Source organism: Equus asinus, chromosome 23 (genome assembly GCF_041296235.1).
Source record: "Equus asinus isolate D_3611 breed Donkey chromosome 23, EquAss-T2T_v2, whole genome shotgun sequence".
Classification (NCBI taxonomy): Eukaryota; Metazoa; Chordata; class Mammalia; order Perissodactyla; family Equidae; genus Equus; species Equus asinus.
Genome location: NC_091812.1, coordinates 60,153,949 through 60,175,951, shown reverse-complemented (window position 1 = coordinate 60,175,951; position 22,003 = coordinate 60,153,949). Strand labels below are relative to the sequence as shown.

The window sequence follows — 22,003 nt, the reverse complement described above, 5'->3', positions numbered from 1 at the left end:
TACATATATATACACACACATATATACAGTGCTATGTATATATGCATATACATATTATATACATATACATATATGCATATATTTAGTGTTATTATATCATAGCAGAAAGGATGGCATCACTCTATAATGTTATAATCTAGCCGATTTGGAGGAGACAGTGAAGATTGAATGTCCCGGTGTAGTTTGTTTTTCAGTCCTTATTTTGTTTAATACGTTATCTTAGCATGTCTTTTGCTCACCTCTTCTGTGCATAGATCAGCACTAGTGGTCCACCGCAGTAAGAGAAGGCGATGATTGTCGCAGAGCACTGGATAGCAGAAAGACAAGAACAAGATCTACAGAGTTTTCTTCAGACTCTCACTGCTCCCCTTTGGCTGCTGTCTGCTCCAGGCTAAAGCTTCTAACTCACCCCATATACTAGGGAGATATAGCATTCAGTCTTCTGAGAATCTTCTCAAAACTTTTCCCTACCTTTATTAAGATATAATTGACATATAACAACGTATAAGTTTAAGGTGTAAAACATGTTGATTTAATACACTTACATATTGCAATATGATTATCATGGTAATGTCAGCTAACACTTCCATCACATCACTTAATTATCATTTCTTTTTTGTGGTGAGAACATTTAAGATCTACTCTCTTAGTAATTTTCAAGTATACAACCAAATACTGTTAACTATAATCACAATGTCATGCATTAGACCCCCAGAACTTCTTCATCTTCTAACCGGAAACTTGTACCCCATGACTAACATCTTCCCAATTCTTTCATGCCCAGCCCCTAACAACCACCACTCCACTCTCTGTCTCTTATGAATTCAGCTCTTTCATACAGAAGTTGCCCTTCTCTATTTGATTTACTTCATTTAGCATAATGCCCTCAAGTCCATCCATGTTGTCACAAATGGCAGGATTTCCTTCTATATCATGGCTGGATACTATTCCATTGTACACATATACGACATCTTTTTTATCCATTCATCTGTTGACAGACACTTAGGTGTTTGTTTATCTTGGCTGATCCAGCAATATCACTTGTGAACATATATCCAAAGGAAATGAAAAGGAAATAGAAAAGATATCCGCACTCTCATGTCTATTGCAGCATTATTTACAATAGTCAAATCTTTTGTTACATGTTTCTTTATGGTTTTTTTTAATTTGTCTTTTTGTTTTCATTTGGTTCATTTTGGTTTGTGCTGATTTGGTTATTTCCTTAAATCATTGTATAACTTTTAATTCTATAGTTTGCCCATGATTGAAATATTTAGGTTATCATTCCTTGCTCATGGTGTCTTGCCAGGCTTCACCTGTTTTTACAGAACAAAATAATCAATTAATTACTGTGGTATTGACCATCAGCCATTTCATCAGGCTTCAGATCATTTATCTGAACAATTTATTTTTTTATTTTGTTTTTGTGTCTTCATATATAAATCATTCATATTTTCTGACAAATGACTTCTTTGTGCTTCCTGTTTCTTAAAGAGGAGCACGTGATTTTTAACTGTTTATTTTGCTCAAATGTCCCATGTTCAAATCCCATTTGTTTTCTTCTCTCATGTAGTAAAAGAGAAAGTTCAGTAATTCCATAAAGAAGATAATGGAGCCTAAATACTAAAACTATGACTTCCAAGAGTTAAAGCTAATTTAATTTTCTTCCATCTATAAAGAATGTATTTCATGTCAAAAAAAGCTGTAAGTAGTCAGAGGATCAGCTGTGTTGATATTGTGTTCAGAGATGTCAGTGAAACAACAGACCGAAATGGATTGTTCTTTGTCTTCTCATTTTTCTCAACAAAGATTCAAAGTTAAAAAGATCTCTATAATTCTAAACAGATAAAACTTCCCAGCGACACTTGCCTTACCAGGAAAAGAACAAAAAAATTTGATTGAAACATAGGAAAACTTCTTTTCTTTGCATATATATCTATAAAGCTGACATTCTGACAGACAATTAATTTTCATCTGCATATGGCAACTGAGTGTGCTTCTCAGAGATTTGCAGAAGGAAGTTATAGTAATGTGAACTTCATGTAATTGGCACATGAAAACACTGCTTTTTCTCCTATCATAAAATAAGACAACTCTGTATCTACAATCATATAAGTTTATGAATTTTCATTTTCAAATAAATGAGTCTTTATCTAGGAAAGCTCGAATTTTTTTAGAAAAATGTTAAGAAGTGAAAATGAATAAAATGCCTTCTTATCAAGATGTGAGTTACCTGGCTCTAGAGGCTGGGAATATCTCAAGAAATATAACTGATCTCAGATAATATATATATAGTCTATCTCACATTTTGCCATTATAGACTGAATAGTTCATGAAATAAGTAAATATTTGTTGATGTTTTGTGGTTGTAAAATATGTTACAGTTTCTTTACACACATACTCTGCATTGATATTTTCCCTGTGTATTCCCAATAAAGTCTAGATATCTGTATATTATCGATTTAAGTTCTATATTTCAAAACGGTTGATTTATTATCATTTGGAGTTTGTTCTTACGGTTAGGCTGTCAGCTGAACTGTGCAGAAGAAAACACTGTGACCTGCCTGTGAGTGATAGCTCAGTTAGTGGAAGTCAATCAGACAATGAAAAGAGCAAGAGCATAGCTATCACAGAGGTACGGATAGTGGCAGCACCAAAGACTGTGAGAGTCCTTGTTGGGACGTACAAGAGATATTAGAGTGTATAATCAGCCTCAAGCTGGAGTGAGGCTGGTGAAGCCCATGGATACAGAGGACTTCGTGTCTACCTCTCAGTGTGAAGTTGGCTTCTACAAATTAATAGGGCAAAGGGAATGTTAAGTTTGCCAAGACATAGAAATGTTGATTTACAAGTCAACACACAATAGGAGCTATATAGGTAGTGTGAAGAAAAAAAAGATATGAGGGCTTTATCAGTAGTAAGCATGAAAATTTTCATAGAAAACATGCACTTTGAAGGATTAATGGAATTTTGGCAGGTGGAGATAGAAAGGAGATAATATAGTGGTGGCTGTTGTTATTGCCTCCTCAACATCCATTCAACCTTAGCATCAGCCTAAGTCAATCATGATTTTCAGTACCCCTTATTAATAAATGGATTAGAAAAGGCAATTAGTCTCAGTTATGGCTAGAAATAAGTGAAGGGAATCTACTGGTGGGTTGGGGTCAAAGCTGGTTTTGAGTAAAGCTACTTGTTTCTAATAAAAACCATAGGAACAGCTAGTTCATCACTTTAACTTTGAACAATTCCATTCCCAGGTGTGGTGCCAAGGACTATTGAAGCTCTCTCACTACCAGCCTAAAGATAAGGCCAATACCAAGGTATGTTGAGTGGAAATGTAGACATCATTGCGTAGCCATTTCAGACAATTCTGGGGCTCAAACCACCTTTGGAATTATTATGCATGAGACTTTATGAGGAAACATCTGAGATGTCATTAAATTTAGATAATCAATGGAATATCGGTTCTATCATAAGATAGAAATATCTGTGATTGGAAATGCTGGTTCTGAAAGTAAGCCAGGGATAATACCACAAATTTGGGATCTACATTCTTATGGGTAAGTATAGGGATTGAAATATTTCCAAGGTAGTATTTAGAGAGAAAAAGGCAATACGAAAAAAATGGGTAATGCCTACGTTTATCAGCTAGGAGGTAAAAAAGCATTCCCACAAAAACAAAGTTAGGAGTGATGAGAAGAGAACCAGAATTTTCCACTGTTGCAGAAACAAGGAAGAAAAGTATTAACAGAGGTATGGCACTGCCAAAAGTATCCAAAGAATGAGATGGACAAAATAGTGATAGGTTTTTTCCTAGGGGATATTGGGGACCTTTGCAAGAACTTTAAACTTCTCCTCCAACGTGTTCTTATGGAGCAATTCAAGGACGATAAACATGTTAGGAGACACATAATGAACATATGAACACCTAGGACATTTTTTTTTTTTTGTCTTCTAAGGAAATCATGGCCATTTTATTCTAAATCTGTGAAGAGCTCTTTCTAGTGTCGTGTCTTAAAGAGCAGAGAACATATTACATGTCTATTCTTAGGTCAGGAGGCAATAGAAATGACTGTTGACCTGTTCAAAGGATGGTCGCTGTTTCTCACTTAACGCTTCTTCCTGCATTTAGATTTCCCTTCTGTCATCACAAGAGTAGGTAACGACTTTCACTGCTGGGAGCATCAGTGTGTATGTTACCTTAGCAGATGGCTGCTGTTGAGGCAGATTGAGATCTGTAATGTGTACTTGTTTTAACATGTTATTTTCCTTTTAATGGTACACAAGGAACCTACTAAACAAAAATCCCCTCAAGCTAAACTTTCGTGTGTGTGTGTATTTTCCTTAAGATTTTCTGCTGCCACAAACTCCCGATATGAATTCTGTGTGAGGTCTGTCTGACATCACAAATAAGTTGGTTAAGGGAGAATGAGAAGTAAGAAAGAGTGAGGGAAAAAGACAGAGGACAGCAGCTTTCTTAACAGTCCTCCAGCGTATTTTGTGGGTAGGAAAATCAGGCTCATACATGCATGGGTGGAAATACAGAAAAAGTAAATGAAGAAGAAATGATGGAGTTATGTCTCTAGCTATTGAAGCCTTCCTGTGTTGCCTAGCACTGCAAGCAGTTATGAGAATGTTTAGATCGTTAATAGCATGGGATCCTTCGGTTAAAGGAGACTGTAGAGCCAAACTATGTTAAAGCTAGAGCTATTGTCCCATTTCTTTGCTTATTACAATGTGAAAATATGTCCCAGAATCGAAGGGAAAATGTTCAAGACATATATGTCATTTGCTAGTCCAATTCAAGGTTTATACTTGAAGATACAAAGAAATCAATCTTCTAAGAAAAGGAAAGGATATAAGGAATTTTACTAATACCTAGTTGAGATATTATTTAAATAAGGATCAAGATTTCAAAGGTGAAAAAAACCTAAGAGATATTTTCCTAATTTGACAGCTGGGCAAACAAGAGTGGAATACTCATGGATGGAGCTTCTAGTCGGACCTTAGTTTAGTCCCAACTCTATTATGTGATGTGTACCTTGGGAAAATAAGTTAAACTCTTCAAATTTTGTTTCTTCAGCTGTAAATTTGAGGTAGAATAACATGCTTCACAGAGTTGTAATCAGTAAATGAAGCGAAATGACCACTAAGAACCTGAGTACTCAGCATTGAACAGATACTCTATAACCATTAGTTTTTTTCCTTTCCCAGGTATCATCAAATGGTTAGTAGTTAAATCAATTCCATGTTCTTGCCCTTAAATTTTCAGACTGCTTCTAAATGAAAAAGAAAATGTTAATGTCCTGATGTCTGAGGCCCTTCCAATTTAGGAATAATAACCTCAGAGTTACCACACTTGAATTTGAAATTGTTTTTAAATTTACAAACAAATAAAATCAAGAGACCCTGTTCAAATTAAGTTGCACTTTCCCCTTATCTTTCATGTCTACTACAGTGGTAGATATTACCAGCACCACACTCTGCCCTCTTCTGAAATCTCTGAGCTAGTATATGAAAGACTCCTTCATCCGTAGAGAACACAAGAAAGAGACTGCTTACAACCAAATACCGTCCTCTCCAGGCATGTTCTAGTGACTGGCAGAAGGGATGAAAAGATGTCTGGGCACCCCATCCCCTTTTTCCTTTCAATTTTTCCTGAATTACAAATTGAAGATTCATCTTGATATCCAATTTGAACATTATTTTAATGTATTTAGTGACTTGATAAATAGAGCTCTCCCCAGTTAAATGGTCTCAGTAATGCTATCTCACCTTCTCTCTCGCTCTCTGTCTGAAAATATAGACGGATGGAGGGAGTGAGGGAGGGACGGATGTATAGTTAGATGGATAGCAAACAAGTTACTTGCCAAAGAGAACTTGTTGTGAGTTTTTATTGGGGGAAAAGATAATCCAGGATTGTTTATTCCACTCACTCTATATTCAAGGGAGGAATTATAATATGACCTTGTCAAAGGAGTTGCAAACTTTATGTTTATTTTATGGCAGTTTTCTTTTTAAATATAAAAGATCTCAAAATGTAAATTTCAGTAAATTTTTTGAGGACCAAGACATATTCATAGTCTACTTTGTATTGCCTCTTCCCAGTACAGGGACTGACATACAGTTCAAATTCAGTCAACCATTGAACAGACCTAAAGAACAGATTTGTATAAATAATCATACTAAGCACATTGACATGGTGGGAAGTAATTTAAAATAAAGTTTTCTTAAATAAATTGTACTTTTATATTGCAACCCAAAATAAAAGCTCATTTATGCTAAGGATATTTGAGGAAATGAATCATTTTTCTGGGTCATGAAGCAAACCAGCTGTATTTTGTTGGATTGATAGTATTATAGACAGCTTTTATGGTTTTAATTTCTTAAAGAACAATATATTTTCAATTCTGCTCCTGAGACATTTGTCAAATGATAAAGGTTCAACTACTTCAAGTGTTCATGAAACCATTTTCCCTTAATTTTATAGAGATCTTTAAACAGGGGTCATAAACTCAAATGCTACCAGATGCCAGGCACATGATAAAGAAATGAAATAATTGGATTTAAGGTAACTGGGAGTAGGTGGAATTGTGAGGAACTGAAATCCATACGCTTATGATAAAGACATTTTTAATAATTTATAACACTATACACACAAAAAGGCCAGTAGAACAAATTCTTCAAGCAATCTGCCTCCTAGTTTTCAACCTCTTTTTTAAGAACTAATTTTCAACATAGTAAACACTTGTCTCATGTTCAGTTATTCCATGATTTTTCTTCAGTTTGTTTTTTGTCAGCTAAATTAAAATGAATTTAATATTTTATAAAAAGTATATAATAGTTTTATTTCACTTTCCTAAATGTTTCCTATCTAAATTATTTTTTTTTATCAATTGTTAATATCCATAGATGGCTAAGAGAGATGCTTTCTAAAGGTTAATCATGCATATTTCTGAGCGGGAGATTTAAGATATTTTCTACTTATTTCTTCACATTTTTCTAAAGTGATTAATTTTTGTAATATACACATTTACTTATTTATTCATCACGTATTTATTATTTATTTACTATTTGTCAGTGTTCCAGTCACTGTGAACACAGTGGTAAGCATAGCATATAAAAGTTTCTGCCTCTCTGAAACTTGCATTCTAGTATTGGGAGACTTAAGAAAAATAACGCTAAGAAGAAAAATTCAGTTTGTCAATTAGAGATCATTACTATGAGGAGAAATAAAGTAAGGTGGATGTAGGGAATATGAGAATTTGAGAGAACAAAATTTTAAATACTTGGTATATTAGGCAAGGTCTGGTCAAGAAACACAGCCATATTAGTTATTGTAACACAGAGATAATTTACTATAAAGAATTGTTAACTAGGTATTGAAGATGTTAAAAGGTAACAAAGAAACACTAAGATATTACAGCAAGAGAAACTGCTGGAACAGCTCTGGCCCAGGGCTATGAGGACAAGGAGAATTGATAGGAATTATGGAAACTTGCATGCTTTTAGGAAGGAGGCCAGAAAGCTGGAACTTGGTTGTATAAGAATGAGATGATACTCCCTTAGTACGGTGTCTCTGAGATTGGAGAATGGTCCCCACGAGCCTGGCAATCAGACCTTGGAGGAGGAGGTGTCCCTGCGAGTGTGTATCGGATCTGGTTGTGTGCGTATTGGGAAAACTGCAAGCTAGAATGAATTGCCGCTTCTGGACAAACTTTCACATGGGACTGAGGAGGCGTTGCTGTGGTGACACTAATAGACTAGGAAGCATAAAGAGGAACTGGGAGCAAAAGCAGATGCAGCCAGGAAGCAGGAAAAGCACGGGCCTGCTCCTTCCGCCTGAGTGCACTCCTGACTGCTCCGCTGCCTCCTATTGGTAGAGACCGACAGAGCCAGCGGGCAAAGAAGAAACACGCTTTGCGGGCTTGTCTTAGTCTACATTCACAGAGTGTAGAAAATGTGGACTTGAAGTTGAGAAATACTACCTTAATATGCCCCCACTTTTTCATTTTAGCTTTTAAAGTGTTTTTGGCTTAGTGCATGTAGGTGCTCTTATAAGCTATTAATGAATTAAACAGTTTAAGAGGAAAGGGAGAGGGGTGTCAACTGGGTCAGTCTACAGATACCGTGGCTGATTGTCTTAAGAATATCCTTCTTCTTATATCGATTTGCTCCCCCCTGGGCAGATGCTGGGTGGATATTGAGAGCATGTAAATGATACACTGATACACATTATTTATTTTCCACTCTGAAAGGAACTTCTCTAAACTCTCTCTCAGTTAGGAGGCCCGAGGGTAGACAGCATATATGGTCATGCCTAACTGGTGAATTAAGTCTCTAAAATACTATGTCCTGCCTTTCCAATGGTCTGGCCCGGTATCCAGGAGTCACTGCTACAATCTGAGTCACCCTGGATTTGTGTTTTGAAATAAATCAGTTGACGTGTAGAAAATTCCTACATTGCTTAAAATATGAAGCAGTGTATGCAGTTTACCTCATTCCTTTCTATCTAGGCTTTATAGAATTTGGCAACCGTACTTCATAGATTTTTGCATTTGTCTAGAATCAGTAAAAATTGTTTCTTCTTCTTTCTAATTTTGGGGTGTGTGTTCACGGAGTTGAATAAAAAATTTACTCCACCTCTTTTATCTGGCTATGCAACTCTTTGCACATCAACAAAAGTATGTATTTTTGGAAAGAAATGAGAAAAGGTAGTGAGAGAAAGTAAGAATGAGGAGAAAGGAGGACCATGTAGAGGAAAGAAAGAGAAAAGGAAAGATGGAGAAATAGATGATGGGAGCAAAGAAACAAAGATGGAAGTGAAGGAAGGAAGAAAGGCAAAGAGAGAGGGAGGGAAGGAAAGAGAGAGAAAGGGATAAAGGGAGTCCGGGGGGAAGAAATTGTGTTTCTCTCAGGATGATGTAGTAATGTTTTGATGAATCTGGAACTCAGTGAAACGTACCAGTTGTGATGTGTAAGATATCTAAAGTATATAAAACGAGATAATATAGTTTTTTATTATTCCTTCCTGAAAAAGCTGTAAAATATTTGGTTGTATTATTTCCTTCCTGAAATAGCTACAAAATATTCAACTCGCTAAACAACAGATCCTAAAATGTATTTTTTTCATCTAAGCATAGCTGCATTAATAAAACAAATTGTATTTAATTTAGCAATTGATCTGTCTTTCCTGATTCATTTCCCACTTACCTTGGTTCAGAGAGAGGCTACCTAAGGATGTTCTTAGTCATAGAATATGAATATGAAGATCTTGGTTGAAAAAGTTGACAATTAGAAATCTGAGATTTTTTTGAAAAAAATTATTGAACATCTTTGCTACTCACATCAAAATGAAATAAATAAAATATTATATGCTTATAATCCAAGAACATATGTTATAGCAAATGGTAAAATATGTAATTTAAGTCTACCTGGTCTTTTTTTTTTTTTTTTAATGTCTGAGGGGGACAATTTTACACAGTAAGAAATAGTTTCTGTTACTTTTTTAAAATTAATATTTCAATTATTATACTTAAATTTCAATTCAATTTTTCTTGAGTCTGTTTATTTTAATCTAATGATTACCTATAAAATGAGATTAGTCATTTTACTCGGTTTCAGTGTTTGTTTGACTAACTTATTCACTTGAAAGATTAAAATCTATTTAAACATTTACCTCTGTTTACATACTTCACTGCACAAAATCACTTAGACTTTAAGCTACAAGCGAAAATTTATCTGATTATTTTAATCATCTTCAAACATCTAATAAGGTGAATATATAAATCTTATGAGCAAAGTTTGCCTATGCAGTAGGCAACGTTTATAAGTGTAATAAGCCATATTTGTAAATTTCCTAACTCAGGTTAATTTAACCACTTGAGTCAACTGTGAACAAAGTATAAACACACAATACAATGACTCCAAAATCCATTACTGTACTTATATTACTGTCAGCTACGTAAAATTTTCAATAATATACTCATTTCTTCATCCCAGGGTTACAAATAAATTCTCTTAATGAAGTGAAACATAATGACCATCTCATGTCTGCTATGGCCGATTTGATTTTATGCTGGTGTTAATGGCCTAGGATTCTGTCTTTGGGATCTAGATGTAGCTTCTGGGAAGATTTACACAGACTTGATTTTGTTCGCTATTTCTTACATAATGCAGCTTACCAAATGATGATTTTTCTTTCAGCCTGGGTAACCCCTCATCTGCTAAACAGACCATAAATTTTGCTTTTATAATCTGTTGCTTAAATGTATATGCATGTGTGTATGAGTGAGAGAGAGAGAAAGAGAGAGAGCGTGTGTGTGTTTGGAGAGTGTGTAAGGGGATGTTGAATAAAATTCATTTACTCAAAACAACATTTACCAGTTAGTTCCTGGGTTTCACCTTATACAGGTGAAAAAATAACAGAATAAGGATTCAATCAGTAAATTTTATACCTTAAAATTGTCACTTTTCCAATGTGGAACCAATAGTTGGAGAAACATATTTCCATGGGTTTAACAAATTTAATATAAATCTTTACACTGTCCTCACCATTTTTGTTGCATGATTTCACCTGCTTAGATTTTTGATAGCCCATCCAGAAGTAGAACTAGTCACTTTACAGTCAAATAAGTATGATTAGATTTAAGTGTTGACCAAAATGAGATAAGCACCTAAATTGGAAATATTCATGTTTAGCAATTTCTGTAAACAGCTGAAATTAATTTTATGTACCCATTCTTTAACATATTTTTTAGTATCATCACATATTTATTGTGTTTCAAAGAATATTGTTTTCTTATTGAATTCTTAGGTGATCACACGTTGTTTAGGGAATCGTCTTCAAGCCAACACCTTTGCATCCCTGAAAGTGATCTTATGGTCTGTAAACAATTCAGTTTTCTCGTCCTATCTTTACACAGATAACTCCTAAAAACCTTATCTTCTTTTAGTGAAGAATAAGGTTAGCATTGGGGCATTGTAGATGAATAAAAGATAGTAACAATGGGGAACACTATTTATTGGGACACCTTAGTGAGAGAACTGAAAGTATTATTTATAAAATGAACAGTTTTTATTGATCAATCTGATTTTTTATAGAGAGTTTATTTAAATATAAAATTATTCCAATCTCCTTTTTTCTTTTCCTACCTTCCTTCCTCCCTATTATATAATCTTATTGATGTTATTATATGAAATATGGATGTAAATTGTAGGATTATATATTCAATTCATGTAGGTTATATGCCTACTTAGATCTCGGAATCTACAAGAGATTCATTTACCCTTTCCTACTTTTTTTATGTTATTTCATTGTCCATCATTCTGTAGTCACTTATTGACACTTCTTGGGCTCTGCAGGAAAGAGATATAGTGGAAGTTTCAATTTACCTTGTGTAAGTTTCCATTATAAAATAAGAAGTTCATTCTGATTAATTTCTTAGCATATGATTGTGATTTTAGAGTTGGAGGCATGCAATGTTCAATTCTCACTAGCCTTTTATTTGTCATGATTATTCATCAGTTGTGGTGGCACTTGGCACGTAATGTTTTTGTGCATCTGAGTTTCCACTGTGATCGGTTGATTGGCTGCAATGTACTGTTTTTGATTGCTGGAAATTCATTTTCTGAATAAATATTTATTGACATAGAAAAATATAGGGAATTTTCACTAAATTATGCCAGTCACTCAGTTCTCTGGACAGATAGTGTAGTATATTTATCATAGAGGATATATTTGAGTGAGTAAAATAAGTTGTTTATCCCAAATTCTTCAGTTATTTCAATTGCTTTTATTCTCTCTTTTCTCATCTAATTAACAACAAAACAAAGATGCTAGTAATAAACTCACACAATATAATTAAAGCATTGATACATCCAAGGTCCCAGAAAGTCATTTAGAACAGCAAGACATGCAAAATATGATTAGTATGGTATTAACATTACCAAAAGAGGAAGAAATTTGAGCATGTCCTTTCGTCAGTTAAAAAATATGAAATACGAGGGGAACATTTTATATTATAGGCTGAGACCTAGGACCATGTGCTCAAAGCTATTAGTCAGTCATGTCTGATTATTCTCACGTATGTAGTGACCACGATAAACTTCCTTTGTTCCTCTTGTTAGCATTTCACAGACTGGAAGGCAGCAGCCAGTAAGTGACCACAGGGGTTATGTAGATGAAAATGAAAATTCAAAGGAATTATGTTCTTTTTATACAACAAAAACACCTGGTTTTTGCTGGTTTGCTTAATCTCCATATTTTCTAAAACTAAGATACTCTAATAGTATTTTCAACTAATTTTCAATTACATTTTTCATGTTTTAAGGAGATTAGGCATTTGAAGGATCACATTTAGTCATCTCAAGTCAATTAAAGTAAGAAATGAATTTAATATACAGTATGACCAGCTTCTTTTTTCTTATGTTCGTTATAAATATAACTGTAGTTTTGTTAGAATAAGAGCTTAAGAGCAAATATTTATAATAGCTCTGGAAATAAGTAAATTAAGTTGATGATAAATTTGATGAACTTTGTAATAAAAAATATAGAGAATTTTAAAACAAATAAAGGATATATAAAAACAATGAGAAAGTATCAAAAAATTTAAGGGGAAAATAATATTTTCTATTAATATTCCAAGGAGAATATTCTGAGATATAACTCAGAAAAACACATATTTGGAAATAAAGAGTTCATCGAAGTGATGATAATCATCATAATCAACATTTGTTATAAAACATGCACAAAGCGCCAGAAACTGCTCTATCCTTCCCATTGTCTCATTTAATCTTCAGAAAATGCTGTGTAAGAGGGGTACTGTTTTTCCTATGATTTCAAATGATGAAACTGAGCATTAGGTTAAATGATGTCATTAGATTACATGACAGAACTGAAATTTCGCATCGTGTCTGTTTAGGTTGAAGAATGAGTAGAGATGGGAGACTCGGCCAAAATGGCAGCATAGGAGGCTTCTGAACTTCCCTCCTCCCATGAAGGCACCAAAAGGACAGATGCACATGGAGAAATACCCTCTGAGAGAAATACAGAAACTAGACGAGCAACTCTTACCTATTGGGTGACTGAGAAAATACCCACATTGAAACGGGTTGGAAAGGCTGATGTGCTCTCGCCATACACCCACCCCCACAGCAGTGCCATACAATGCAGAGGGAACCTCCAACTCCCAGCTTCTCTCTGAGGAGTGAAGGGTTTCAGCTGCACATCTAGTGAGCCAGCTTTTAAGACTCCCACCCAAGTGATGAGCCCCCCAAACACCTAGCTCTGAAAGCCAACAGGGTTTGCCTCTATAACACCCACAACTACAGCAAACAAAGGAACAGTTCCAAATGGTGCTTGCACATTCAGCAGGGCTGTTGCCCCGGCGGTCAGCACAGAGGTAGCAGGCCAAAATACCTATCTCCCAGTCTTTTCCTGAAAAGGGCCTAACTTCCAGAGGGTCCAGTTTCTAGTTTTAGCACACAGCGAGGGGCTGGCCTAGCCTCCTCAGAGATGGAGAAAGTTGGTGGACCCTTCTCCCTCATTCTCCCTCTGTCCTACCTGAACAATAAAACCAAGTCACCAGTGTCTCCCTGGAAGGAGCTTGTCACATGGCTAGCAACCCAACTTTTGTGACTGCCCCTGGAGGGTGGGTCCCTTGATGACTGGCTCTAATAGTGAATGAGGCATACATTCATGAGCCCCACAGGACTGTAGTAAACAAAGAAGAAAATTTTAAGGCACAGGAGTACTCCCCCCATGGCTATACACCCAGCATCAGTGCAGACGGAGCAGGCAAAAACACCCATCACCTAGTTTCTCCCTGGAAGGGCCTTAATACATACTTTCCCAGATGCTATCAAATTTCTAAAGGCATTTTTCAAGAAACAGAAAAAGAAATCCTAGCATTTGTATAGAATCACAGAAAAAACCCCAAATAGCCAAAGCAATCTTGAGAAAGAAGAATAAGGCTGGAGGCATCACCAAACTATATTACAAGGCTATAGTAATGAAAACAGTATGGTATTGGCATAAAAGCAGGCACGTATATCAATGCAACAGAATGAAGAGCCTAGAAATAAATCCATACATATATGGTTCATTAATTTTTAACAAAGTCTCCAAAAATATACGACGGGGAAAGAACAGTGTCTTCAATAAATGGTGTTGGGAAAACTTGATAGCCACATGCAGACAAATACAACTAGACCCCTATCCTACACTATACACAAAATCAACTCAAAATGGATTAAAGACTTGAATGGAAGACCTGAAACCATAAAAATCCTAGCTGGCGAGCATGTGGAGAAAAGGGGCCCCTGTATACTGTTGGTGGGAATGTAAGCTAGTAGAGACACTATGGAAAACAATGTAGAGCTTTCTTAAGAAGCAAAAATAGAACTGCCATATGATCCAGCAGTCCCTTCTCCGGCTATATCCAAAGAAAATAAAACCATTATCTTAAAAAGATATATGTCCTCCTATGTTTGTTTAAGCATTATTCACAACAGCAAAGATATGGAGATAATCTACATGTTCGCCAACAGATGAATGGAAAAAGAAAATGTGCATGCGTACATACATACATACAAACGTGACAACACACATGCAGTGGAATATTATTCGGCTTTGAGAAAGAAGCAAATCCTGCCATTTACAACAACATGGATGAACCTGACGACATTATTCTAAGTAAAATAAGCCAGACAGAGAAAGACAAATACTGCATGGTATCACTTATATACAGAATCTAAAAAAAAAAAAAAAAAGCTGAACTCATGGAAACAGAGAGGAGAAAAAGTGATTTCCAGGGGCTAGGGGTTGGGGAAATAGGGAGAGGTTGGTAAAAGGGTACAAACTTTCAGTTATAAGATGAATAATGTCTTAGGATCTAATGTATAACCTAATGACTATAGTTGATAACACTGTACTGTATAATTGAAATTTGCTAAGAGAACTTAAATTTTCTCACCCCCCAAATTAAATATGTGAGGTGGTGGATGTGTTAATTAAATGAGAGGAATCCTTTGACAAGGTATATGTACATTAAATCATCATGTTGTATACCTTAAATAGCTTAAAATTTCATTTGTCAATTAAACCTCAATAAAGCTGAAAAAAATATCACGTCTGCTTAAACCTGTGGACTTTAGCTTCTCCACCATACCAATTTCCATGATTCATTTTTATAAAATTCCTTACAATTGTTCTGATACCTCTTCTTTTCTATATACAGTTTTAAATGGGAAAATTCTATAGGATTATAAGGGAGAGGAGAGTCCTACTCCAAGAAACATGGTCCTTCACTTAAAATATTTGCTTTGCCCCAAATAAGAGTGTTCTTGGTCAAGCAACACCTTATTCTGTCATAAGTACTCTCAATTCTTCTTGAAACCCCAAGATCTAGGACTCTTTCATTTTGATGGCTTACTTTATTGGTCAATAAATATTAAGTTTACATACTAATGCTATGACTAGGTTTGAGTACTTAACCAAGTTATTGATTTGAGGCTTTGATAATATCAAAGTAATATGATTATATTTCTCTCAGTCAAGGCGAAATGTGGTTGGTAATAAGGGGAGAAAAAAAAACAAGAATTAAAGAAAGATTCATGACCACTGATGTTTGACACAAGGACCTACTTGTGCACCAATGTCAGAGTCGGGAAGAGGGATCCAGTTCTTTGCCTTTCAAACTCATAATTTTAGACCAGATTCTGTGATTTGGAAACTACTACTTATTCTCCCTGTGTCTCATTTCCAGCCCTTTCTGCACACGAACATTGTATTTCATTGGTAACCACACAATCTCATGTTTCTTTACTCACCTCCTTCTTGGAATGTTTTATATGCCATATTTTCCAGATTACCTTCAACTTTTGACTCAGATCAAGCATAAATATCTATGATACCAAGACTGGTTAAGAACTCTTTTGTCTGTGAACACACGATTTACCGATACAAATCAACAACTTTTTTTATTGATGTTGTTAATTTAAGTTTGAACCTCTTGTCAGAATAAACTCCTTGCAAGCATGTGGCCTGTTAATGTCACTTCTGCAGTTTCCGTGCCTTGTTCAGGTCCTGGGTCAAAATAAACCCTCTATAAATATGAATTAAATTGTTGCCAGGCAGTAATATTTAATGAATCATAATTTTAGAGATATTTGTTGAACAAATAAGTATATAGTCATTATATTTAAGACATCATTGTAGATGTGATATTCCTAGTTTCTGTCTGTCAGGAATTTTTAAGGAACTTAAAACACAGTCTCTATCCAGAGGAATTTACCACACAGGGTGAAAAGATATACCATCAAGTAACTATAAAAAAAGAAGTGTATAATTGATGTTCTGTCTGTGGTCTGTTGCAACAGTAATAAGTGTTCAGAGATCAAAGAAAGGAATGAAGTCATTTTCACCTACAGTGATCACAAGAGGCTTCACAGAGAAGGTGCCAGTCTTTAAATATGATCCAGCCTTTAAAAAATGTACAGAATTTCAAGGTGGAGCTTTGGATAAGATGGCGATAAAAGCAAAATAGGGATTGACAAGGGCAAATGTTTTGAGGTATAAATGTGTAAAGGTCAAAAGCACAATGATGCTATTGACGGTTTTGCTAAAGATGGATCTATAAAGAGGGGAGTTAGGGCAGTTAAGAATGACACAACAGAGAACCGAAAGCCTTCATTCTGTAGGCAAGAGGTTTTGAAAGTGGAAGTGATGAAATTAAAGAGGTGTTATAAAATAAGTAATGTTCAGAACTGTTTGAAGGAATACGAGGCAGGCAGCTAGAATAATTTAGTTGCAAAGTGTAATAAATTCTTTATGACTGAAGTAGCAGTGGAAATGGAACCAAAGGAATAGGCACGTAAGTTACCAGTTCCTTCTCGGAAGTAGTAATTCACAAGCAAACTACAGACATTCTCGGTTTCAGCTGGGTTAAACTAAAAAAAGAACAGCTTATCCCCTTTATGAAGGAAACTGATATTTCCAAGCCAGATGGTATATTCTATTTTAAAACATTTTTATTGACTTTGTTTTTTCAGAGCAGTTTAAAGTCCACAGCAAAATTGAGGAGAAAGCACAGAGATTTCCCACAAAACCCTGACGCCTACATGTATAACCTCCCCAATTATCAACATCCCCCACCAGAGTAGAACAGTTGTTACAACTGATAACCCTACTACACTGGCACATAGTAACAACCCAAAGTCCATAGTTTACATGAGGGTTCTCTCTTGGTGGTATACATTTTGTGGGTTTGGAGAAATGTATTATGACATGCATCCATCATTATGGTACTGTTTTGAGTATTTTCATTGCCCTAAAAATCCTCTGTGCTCTCTCTACTTATCCCTTCACCCCTGAACCCCCAAAACCATTGATCTTTTTACTATTTCCATACTTTTGCCTTTTTCAGAATGTTATATAGTTGGAATCACACAGTTTGTAGCCTTTTCAGAGAGCCTTTTTTCATTTAGTAATATGCGTTTAAAGTTCCTCTGTGTCTTTTTGTGGCTGGATAGCTCATTTCGTTTTAGTATTGAATGACATTCAATTGTCTGGATGTACCATAGTATTTATCCATTCATCTACTGGAGGACATCTTCGTTGCTTCCAAGTTTTGGTAATAATGAACAGATCTTCTTGAGCGAGGTGACTGTTAAGGTCTTTAGCTCATTTTTTAATTTGGTTATTTTCTTATTTTTGAGTTTTAAGAGTTGTTTATGTATTTTGAATGAGGCCTTTATCAGATGCAGCTTTTGCAAGAATTTTCTCCAGTCTATGCCTTGTCTTCTCATTCCCTTTTCACTGTATGATGTAGGGCAGAAGGTTTTCATTTTAATGAAGTCCAGGTTATCAATTATTTCTTTTGTGAATTGTGCTTCTGGTGTTGTACCCAAAAAGTCATCACCATATCCAAATTCATCTAAATTTTCTTTTATGTTACTTTCTAGGAGTTTTATGGTTTTGTAGTTTTCAATAACATGTGTGATCCATTTTGAATTAATTTTGGTGGAGGATGTAAGATCTGTGTCCAGATTCAATTTTTTTGCGTGTAGATGTACAAGTAAGTAACAAGTTTATTCTCACCTAGGCTTAAGTAGGCTAAATATATAGCAGTTCTTACTGTTACATAATCTCAACTAGTTTGCTTAACGAGAAAGTATTTACAATGTCAAAAACTGCAGTTGTAATGAATAAACATTTACAAAAAATCAATCATTTCCCTCAGTCTTCCAATATACAGGGCCCAAGTTATATCAAAATCCATATATTTCAGCTGAGAATATTAATCTTTGTCAAGTATGTTGTTTTCCAGGAGTTCAAAGGCTTTTAAATCCCTCCATTTTGACATGTGGATAAGAATATTACAATGGCAATGCTGCAGTCTTTTGTGGCTTTGCCCATTTTTACTGATCATCCAGAGATGATCATACCAAATATAAAACCTGGGAGCACTTTGTTAATTACTGGATGTATTAATAACACCTTCATGTTAGAGCTGTGTGCTGCACTTAGCTATAAAATACTCATTTTTGATTCAAGTTATTATTATGATAATTGTAGTCTCTGAAGCAGTTGTAAGAAATAATGTAGAAATACCATGGATATTCTTAAGTCAGTTTCCCCTAATGGTAATATCTTGAAAATCTATAGTACAATATCACAACTTAGATATTTACATGATAAAATCCGCCATTATTGTTCAGGTTTCACCAGTTTTACTTGTGCTCATGAGTGTGTGTTCTATATAATTTTACAAAATATGTAGGTTCATGTATCCTCCCCCACAATCCATCACCACTTAGCTCCCTGGTGCTGCCCTTTCATAAACGTACCCACCTCTCTCCCATGCAGCCCCTCATCTCCCCCACTCCCTGTTCTACCCTCTATCAACATTAATTTGCTCTCCATTTCTAAAATTTTGTCATTTCAAAGATGTAACATAATTGGAATCACAGATTAACATTTTGAGGATGGCTTTTTTTTTCACTTAGTGAAAATGAGATTCATCCAAGATTTTGTATGTATCAATAGTTCATTCCCTTTAATTGCTAACATTGCTATATGAATATACTACAGTTTGTTTAACTATTTATCCCTTAAAGAAACATCCAGTTTTTTTCCAGTTTTTGTCTATTATGAATAAAGCTTCTATAAACACTCACGTACACATTTTTGTTTGTGTGACCATAAGTCTTCCTTTTTCTGAGATAAATGCCCAGGAATGCAATTTCTAAGTCATATGGTACTTATATGTTGAGATTAAGCTATTTTCTACATTGGCTATAGCATTTTATATTCGCTCCTATAATTTATAAGTCATCCAGCTTCTCTACATCCTTACCAGCATATACGAATTATATATGTGTTATCTTAAATATATAAAAATTTATTCCAACTCAATAACCAGATGATAACCTAATTGATAATTGGCAGAAAAGTTTTTATAGATATTTTAGTGAATAAGATATGTGGATGGCAAATAAGCTCACAAAATGCTCAATCTTGTTTAGCCAGTAGGGAAATGTCCACTCAAACCATAATAAAATACCACCATATACCCACTAGAATGGCTTAAACAAAAAAGACTTCTGTTGCTGAGGATTTGGAGCAACCGGAGCTCTGATACGTTGTTAATGGTAATGTAAAATGGTACCTATTTTGGAAAACAGGCTGACACTTTGGTAAAATGTAAACATATACTATCTGGTTATTCTACTTCTAGATATTTAACAAAGAGAACAATCACATGTCCATTACAAAGACTTGTACAAAAATGTTCATAGAAGATGTTGGCAATAACCACAAAAGTGAAAACAATTCAAGTGCCTTTGACAATTAAATGGATAAACAAATTGTGGTTCTGTACACAACTCAGTACTACTCAGTAATAAAAAGAATCAAACAACTGATACGTATAACAACATGGACAGATCTCAAAATAATGATGTTGAGTGCAAGAAGCTAAACAAATGAAGTCCATAATGTATGATTCCATTTATATTAAATTCTATAAAATTCAAACTAATCTCTAATAACAGAAAACATGTTAATTGTTGCCTGGGAGGCTGGGAGTGAGAGAGGTGGGAGTAAGAACTTACAGAGGTATATGATGAAACTTTGTGTGTGATGGTTATGTTCATTGTCATTATTGTGCCGATGGTGTCATGGAAGTATATATACACCATCAAATTGTACACTTAAAATATACAGTTTACTGTGTTTCAATTAAACCTCTATGCTGAGAAAAAGAAAAAAAAAAAAACTAAGATGGGAAATGTAAAATATTCCACATAGCATTGGTCCACGAATAGGTAACTAAAACCTGTTATGTTTTCTTACTTCTACACCTCTCTCACCAACACTTCCTCAAATACCCACCCCACATCCTGTTCCAGGTTTGAGGCTAGAATTTAATTCCACCTCCTCTAAATTCACTGTAGTTTAGAATTTATTTGTTGATAAAATCTAGTAATATAAATTATGAAAATATTTTGTTCTACGAACTGGATTTGCCTACTCCAAATCAAAGATTTCCCAAATATCCTGTGCACAAGAAACTCTGGTAAGCAAAACATTTTAAAATTAATCTAATAAGATTTTTATCCTTCATTCTGTTAATGTTGTGTATTACATTAATAAATTTGCATATGTTGAATTGTCTTTGGATCCCAGGGAATAAATCCCACTTGGTCATGGTGTATGATTCTTCTAGTACATTGTTGAATTTGGTTTGCTTATGTTTTGTTGAGGATTTTTGCATTTGTATTCATGAGAGATATTAGTTTGTTTTTTTTTCTTTTCTTGTATATCTTTGTCTGGCTTTGGTATCAGGGTAATGTTGGCCAATAAAAATGACTTTAGAGATGTTCTCTTCTCAATTTTTCAGAAGAGTTGAGAAGATTGATGTTTATTTTTCTTTAAATACTTGATGGAATTCACTAGTGAAGTCATGTGGTCCAAGGCTTTTTTTTTAATTGGTGGTTTCAAATTCACTAAAGTTACAAGATACCAAATCAATACACAAAAATCAGTCGTGTTTCTATACACTGACAACAAGGTATCCAAAAAAAATTAATAAATAATCTCACTTACAGTAGCATCAACAAGAATTTGGAATAAACTTAAGCAAGGACGTGAAAGACTTGTACACTGAAGGCGACTAAACACTGCTGAAAGAAATTAAAGAAGACACAAATAAATGGAAATAAATCCTATATGCATGGACTGGAAGAATTTTTATTCTTGAAAATCCATTCAACTCACAGCAATCTTCAGATTCATGATAATCCTTATCAAAATTCCAACGAAATTTTTTTATGGAAATAGCAAAAAACAATCCTAAAATTCATATGCAATTACAAAAGATCCTATGTAGCCAAAACAATCTTGAGAAAGAAGAACAAAGAGGGAGGCATCACACTCCTATTTAAAATATATTACAAACTTACAATAACTAAAACAGTATGGTATTAGCATAAAAACAGGCATATGGACCAATGACACAGAATTGGGAGCCCAGAAATAAAGCTACAGATGTATGGTCAATTATTCTTCAACAAAGAGGTCAAGATTACACAATGGGAAAGAGACACAATGGAGAAAGGATAGTCTCTTCGACAGATGGTGTTGAGAAAACTGGATATCCACATGCAAAAGAATAAAATTGGACTTCTGTCTACAACCTAAGCAAAAATTAACTCAAAATGGATTAAAGATTTAAATGTAAGACCCAGGTAAAACTTCATGACATTTGTTTTGGCAATAATTTCTTAGATATGGCACCAAAAGCACAAGCAACAAGAGCAAAAATAGACAAGTGGCACTGTACCAAACTAAATAGTCTTTACACAGCAAAGGAAACAGCAGAGATAAAAGGCAACTACAGAATGGGAGAAAATATTCGCAAACCATATATCAGATAAGGGATACATTTTCAAAATATGTAAGGAACTCCCAGAACTCAATAGCGATAAATCCATCTGATTT

General features: G+C 34.7%; 1 long non-coding RNA gene across 3 annotated transcripts in view; it reads left to right on the top strand.

Annotated features, from left to right (window-relative positions):
- The window catches only part of LOC123280266 (uncharacterized), a 480,813-nt gene that overhangs the window by 138,804 nt on the left and 320,006 nt on the right, over positions 1–22,003 (top strand). For all 3 annotated transcript variants that reach the window (XR_011497405.1, XR_011497406.1, XR_011497404.1), the window contains exon 3: positions 3,258–3,320. This is a non-coding gene — a long non-coding RNA (uncharacterized lncRNA). The remainder of the gene's footprint in view (positions 1–3,257; positions 3,321–22,003) is intronic.